Source organism: Ictidomys tridecemlineatus, chromosome Y (genome assembly GCF_052094955.1).
Source record: "Ictidomys tridecemlineatus isolate mIctTri1 chromosome Y, mIctTri1.hap1, whole genome shotgun sequence".
In the NCBI taxonomy this organism is placed as follows: Eukaryota; Metazoa; Chordata; class Mammalia; order Rodentia; family Sciuridae; genus Ictidomys; species Ictidomys tridecemlineatus.
The window spans coordinates 15308548-15315026 of NC_135494.1; the positions used below are offsets into that span (position 1 = coordinate 15308548).

The following is a 6479-nucleotide window of genomic DNA, read 5'->3' on the forward strand; positions in this document are numbered from 1 at the left end:
AGTTAAAAAAAAAAATCATCAATTAGATATGAACTAAATATAGATCCATTATTTTAAGAAGCCAAATTAAGGATCCTAGGAATAAAAAATAGAATCATTGGAAAATCATTTTTTAAACCCCAAGTGGAAGTGAAAGAATTTGTGAACGGAAAGCGGCCCCTGAAGCTCATTCTGAATAAAATACCTGGAGGCAAACCTCAAGACGTGGGGGTGAAGAGATCCAGAAAGCGCACTGGGCGGTCAGTCCCTGGCCCTCACTCCTGGTGCTGGGTCACTCTCGGCTTCAGGTGGACTTTTGTCGGAGCCCTTGTCTCCTCTCCACCACGTGCTTCTTCTTCCGGTCCGGGGAGGGCCGTCTTCGCCGTCTGAGTGTCGATAATCCCTGATGTGTGTAAATGATATACATGTAACATATGGCAAAGGAAAGGTGTTCCAAAGAGCAGCGACGGGCGTGCAGACGAGGAGGGAGCAGCGTTGGAGAGGAGGCACAGTTCCAAGTCTGAACTGGATGCCGAGTGTCATGGAGTCCAGCCCCATGACCCTAGGCCTGCTCACTGGAGGTGTCTGGGCTGAATGAATGCGGAGGAGCCACTTCTCCAAGCCCCTGACTCCAGAGGCTCTGGGTCGACTCCCTCTGAGGTTGAGGCTGCAGAGAGCCAGCCTCCGGTGCCAGAGGGGACCAGGGCATGGTGCATGTCCAACCCCGAGGCCACCAGGAGTACAGGACGGGGTTTCCTGCCTGCGTCTTGAGAGCAGGCTGCTGGGCAGCCTAATGAAGATGGGGTGTGAGGCTCTGCTGCAGTGGGACCCAGCGAGGCTGCATGGACAGGCCAGCCAGGCCGCCTTTCCCATGGGGCACAGTGAAGCTGACCAGACCGACTGCAATGACCTGAAGAGGTGGTCAGCCAATTCCCGTCTTGAAGTCCACGAATCAGCTGCTGCCTGGTAAAGAAACACTTGATCTGTCAGTGCTGTGGGCTGGCCAGAAGCGGCCGGATGGCTGAGGGTGTCCGCCATGGCAGGGAGAGGTGGATCCCCAAGCCGGGCATGCTGCCCCTCTTGGTAGAGGTTGCAGTTACAGATCAGCGTGTCCCACCTGCTTAGAGACAAACCCAGGACTTCGTGGAAATTGGTGAAATATTTGTGCCAAGGGGCCCCTGCTGAGTGCCCTATGGAGACAGTCTGCCATGGGGCAGTGCTGCCCTGACTTCAGGGGACGTGGGAGGGGGGATAGCAGCACGGGCACCAGGTACCTGCACCATGCATGCTCAGCACAGTGTGACATCCGTTCTCCATGCCAAGGGGACTGACAGGCATACGTGCAGCAAGCGGAGGCTGAGTCAGTGGCCAGTGAAACAGTGGCCACACCTTGGCCTTCTAAAAATCCCATCAGTTTAATCTCATTTAACCCAAACCCCATCCTGGGAGGTTCTGCAGGCAACTGAACGGCGTTAGGCTGTGCTGAGCCGCGAATCTGACTTAGGGAAAAAGGTAGAGGCTGCCTCAGCCAAAGCCCAGCCACTTGCCCCCTGCGAAGTCCTACCTGCACCGACTCTGGTGGACGAGGACCCGTCCCCTGGAGCATACCTGCAGCTGGAGCTCATCCTCTCAGGAAATGATGCTGAACCTGGGTTCTGTGTTCTAAGATATGCTCGACAGGCCTGACGCGCTGGTGCTCTGGTCACTTGGCATCAAGCCTGGCCCCAGCAGGTCACATCTGCAAATGAGCAAATCGATGAATCAGTGGGTTGTCAATTGCCTGGTTTGGTGGTGACTTTGAAATGACCTCAGCCATTACCCTGGGGAATCGACCTGCAATGTCTCCTGCTCCTTTCATGTACCCTCAGGATCTGCCCCGCAGGGGCCACTTCCCGAGGTCGGGCTGTCTTGTGGGTCATCATCCACTGCGATGCCCTGGACGCCCGCGTCAGCACAGGCTGCCGTTGTCTTGGAAGTGCGTTGCTCCCTCTGCAGTGAGATAGCGGCTTCTGTGTGGGTGCCTGAAACCCCCAGTTCCGGGCAGTGCCACCTCATGTTGGGGTGGGCAAGCCAGGCCGGCTTCCTCATCTGGGGTTCCCTCCCTGATCTCCCTCCTGCAGGTGCCATCAGAAAATCTGGGCCCCTGAGAAAGCAGGAGGAGAAGGCTTCTCTCCGTCTCCCAGGAAGCCCAGCCGTTGTTCTCATCAGGCTCAGAAGAACAGGACCCAAAGGCGCGGTGCAGCTCCTGCTCAGCCCTCTCCTTCCCCCTCCCCCCCCCCGGGGGATGATCAGCCCCCGATGGAACAATGCAGGAGAGGACGCCCCAGGTTGCACTCTGACCTCCACCTGTACCTGCAGTCACTGACCTCCACTGGCAAGTCAGGGCCCCAGGCCTGGAGGGACTTTCTACAGCACTTTCCGGTAGACGGGGTCTCATCAGTGGACGTGAGACAGAGCATGTGGCAGCTGCGGGCCATGTCAAGGAGTGACTTAGAGACAGCACAGGGGACAGAGGGTGGAAATTCTTGAGTCCGCACCCTCTGTCCCCATGGGTAACTCCTTTGGCCCTTCTTTGCACGATGCCCTTCTATGGGCCGCCAATGCACCAGAGCTGCTGCTCTTACCTGCAGACTTTGAGTCCGGGTCAGGCAGCACGAGGTGGCTGACCTCCTCTCGGAGCCCTGGGAGCTTCTGGCTGAGCGGGTACGGCTTTCCCTGTAGATCATGTGACACACCGTGGCAATTGAGGGTAGAGCTCGACTGTGTGCCTCAGGTCTTTGACCTTCCATTTCCTCTTCTGCAAAAGGGAACACGGACCCCGAAGCTCACGGTTGCAGAGCACCTTGCGGGTTTGACAGTGTCCCTGAATGCTGGCCGGCGATGGCAGCTCTGGTGGCGGCTACCACGGGGGGTCACTGGGATGACACAGTGCTGTCACTTTGTGCAGGTCCTGTTGGTGAGGAAGGCTCCGTCACAAACATTTATTGATAAAATACCTGCTTCGTGGGGACAGCACAGGGTGCCCACGCCACCAAGCCAACATTGTCCTCTTCTTCTTTCTCTCAAAAATCTCCAGTTGGGTCTGATGATAGAAATTTGCTCGGTAGATAATGATCCTCCAAAGACGCCCAAGTCCTAATTCTAGGACTACCTTGACTCATGCGGCAACTGGAGATGATCCAGGATTCTCTGGGTGGTCCGGCGGAATCTCAGGGTGCTCACAGTGAAATAGGGAACCGGAGAAAGTCTAAGAAAGAGGGCGGCAGGAGAGACGGGCGGGTGTGCTGCCTTTGGATGGAGGAAGGGCCCTGAGCCCAGGGTGTGGGCACCACTGGACGTTGCAAGGGCTGGGGGCTGTGTCCTGCCCCGGAGCCCCCAGGAGAGGCTGCCTGCCCCACTCTAATGTAGCCCACCAGGACCCACCTCTGACCTCTGACCTCCAGAGCTTTGGGCTGCTTTGTGCCACTGTTTTGGGGCACTTGGTTACAGCAGCCATAGACACGAACCCACTGGGAATCTGACACAAGTTCCCTATGTCCAGCCAAAACTGGCCAAGTGCTTGCTATAGCAGCCGCCGTAGCAGCTGCTGAATTCGTGGGAGGAAGGGGCCGGGGCCAGGCTCTGAGCCCCCGCCTGTGTGGAGCTCACGGTGCCACCGGAAGACCGTGTCCAGCACGTAGTGGGACATCTGGGAGGGATGTGTGCTGGATTAGGGCGTGGGGAGTCTTCTGTGGTCCCAGCCATGCAGCAGTCACTGAGACACTGCGGCCCCACCCGGCCACCTTCCCTTGCTGGCCACAGCAGGTGGGCAGAGTCGGGGCTGGAGGCCACGGGTCCCGGGTGCTGGGAGCTGAGCAGGGGCAGTGCTCCATGGAGCCCAGCACCTGGCCGGTCGCCCCTGACTGGAACCCCTTCCTTCTTCTCCCTGCGCTGTCAATCAGTAGAGAAGACACAGAGACATCTAGGGAGCGCGGCTAATCAGCCAGGCACTCCATTAATGAGGCACCATTTTCTGCACTTGATTCTCATTAAAGTGAGTTTATTTTCGTTTCTTGTGTAGGAGAGAAAAAAAACAGGTGCTCACATTTAGCCTCATCAGCTTCCTGTTACTGTTTGATTCACTTATTATTTTTAAAATAGGTCTATTTTGGAGGAAATGTGACCTGGAAGAGACCCACAGTATTTACTCCAGCGGCTGCTGGGCTGCTGCGGGAGGGCGTGTTCCCGGCGGGGGTAGGAGGAACCAGGGAGCCAGCTGCAGCTGGCCACACACACTGGCCGCCGCTGGTGTCCTTTGTCTGTCTGCACAAGTTCCTTCTCTTCCTTTCTCAGAGGGAAGGGCCTGCGTTGACATCTCCAGGTCAGGTGACCAGGGCAGGCCCAGGGCAGGCTGCTGTGTGTGGAAGAGTTGCACCAGTTCCTAAAACGGGACCCTTTGTTCCCAGTCAGCTGGGCACCCTCCCTGAGGGCTCTGAGCCCACAACTAACCTCCTGCCCTCACCTGTCCCTGTCCGCAGTCAGGGTCTCTGTCCACCTGCAGATCCCAGTTTGGAGGTGCAGCTTAGGCACTGCGGTCCTCCCTGAGGGGCAATGGCACACAGTGACCACAGCTCAGAGTCTTCTTGCAAACAGAAGGGACGCCCCGTCTGCCTGCCCATGCAGGATCCGGGACGCTGGCCTCTCGTTGGAGCGCAGATGCGCCATCTTTCAGCCTCATCCCAGGGTCGTCCCGGCCTCCCGCCTGCCCTGTCCGTTTCCTTCGTGAAGGGCGGGCTTCATATAAAAATAGCCCTCCCGGGCATCGTGGGGCTCCTCGCAGGTTCCCATAGAAACCAGGCAGTGCAAACATGTGGAGGATTTTTTCTCAAATGAGCCCAAAATTTTATCCTCCAAAGATTCAGGGTCATTCTGTCTCACAATTTGGAAGAACCCTTGGCTGCTTACAGAAGGTCTTTTAAAAGGAATTGATAAAGTGCCCTTGTCCTCTCCGTTTCTCCTGCACTCTCACACACTGGTTTTGTTCCATTTTAGAGGAGCCACAAAATGTCACTTCCTGAGGTTTCCAACTCACCCCTCAGGAGCTGGGAAAAAGCCCTTTTGAGATAGAACTCTCCCTCCCCAGACTCGGAAGGCAGAATGGGAAGAGATGTGTCACTCCTCCCGTTTCAGAGCTTGGCCTCGCCCGGGTTAGGTCACTGGGAAACTGTCCATCAAGGAAGGGAACCTGGCCTCCAGCTCTGAATGGGTCATGGGAGGCAGGTGACACGGAGAAGCAGGGGCTCCCTCACGGCCCGGGGCACCCTGCCTTGCGCAGCCCAGTTCAGTTGAGGTCAACTGCGCTTGGTCAGCGGAGGCCTCTTCAGGGCGTCGAGCTGGAGGGTCAGGAAGACGTGGAGCCAGGGCTTTCGTCCCTGTCCCTTGGTTTCCTTGGATCTCGTGCTTGGCACAGGCGTGGGGGGCCGGGCCGGCAGACAGGAGCAGAGCCCAGCAGCCAGGCCATGAGGTCATCCCTCCAGGCCCAGCCGTCACTGGTGGAAGCCGCTCCTTGCAGGGAGGACAGCCCTGCAGAGGTGTGCTCCGGCTTTTCCCTGGGACCAGGCCAGGGCCACGCTCCTCTGAGTCCCCCTGGCCCAGGACAAGGGCATGGCTTCCCTGGACAGCAGCCCCTGACTGAGTCCAGCCCTGACCTGCAGAGGTCCTCCCCATGGGTATTTTAAAGGTAAAGGAGCTCTCTCTTGGGTGGGGTGGCTTGCAGCCCCCGTGAGGCGGAAGTCCTGGCTCCCTGGACCTGCAGCTGTTCGGAGAAGGAAACAGGGTCTTGGTAATGTCAGGTTGGGCCCGTCTAGGGTGGCCTCAGCCCAGGAGGACCCAGTGTCTTGGTCAAGGCCTCCATCCTCCACCAGCCGCCAGTCACACTCCTTCCATGAGTCCTGGTCACCCTGACCTTGACCGTGGCTCTGCCTTGCCTGCAGCCTGCCCGCCCACCCTGCTGTGTGCTTTCTAGAAGTCTCCATCCACCAACCCCCTGAGCCTCTCGCTCCCCCTCCCTGAAGGGTTCTGCTGCCCTGGGTGGGGCGCAGCCCCTCTGTGTGGGCACCTGGGGTCTTCTTCTCTCCTGTCCACAATTCTCCTCTGACACGGAAAGGGCACAGAGGGAGAAGGACCCTCACACACCCGGGGAGGACACCATGTAAAGACAGCCATGGCTGGGTGGCAGCCCTACAGGTAGCAGGGCCAGCAACACGCAGAGCTGGGGGGCTCGGGGACAGGCGCTTTCTCGTGGGCTCACAGGGCCCAGCCTGCCTACACCTTGACCAGGGACCACAGGGCTCCAGAGCCTGGCGAGGACCCATTCTTCTGGTGAAGCCCCCAGCCTGGGGTACCTTTGATATGGAGCAGGGCTTGCCTGCTGCCCAAGGCACCAGACGCCTGCAGGATGCCTGCAGCACTCGGTTCTGCACAAAGAAAGAACTTTCATTGAAGGCTGACACAGGAGGGGG

The 6479-nt window shown here is 58.1% G+C and overlaps 1 long non-coding RNA gene across 2 annotated transcripts; it reads right to left on the bottom strand.

Annotated features, from left to right (window-relative positions):
• Positions 1 to 213: 213 nt before the first annotated feature.
• On the bottom strand, positions 214 to 1647 carry LOC144371841 (uncharacterized). Of its 2 annotated transcripts, none has more exons than XR_013431944.1 (3): positions 1588 to 1647; positions 890 to 942; positions 214 to 382 (listed from the first exon to the last, which is right to left on the bottom strand). It is a non-coding gene; the product is annotated as an uncharacterized LOC144371841 (long non-coding RNA). The 2 variants fall into 2 exon arrangements; XR_013431945.1 differs by having other exon boundaries at positions 1544 to 1647.
• Positions 1648 to 6479: the final 4832 nt, after the last annotated feature.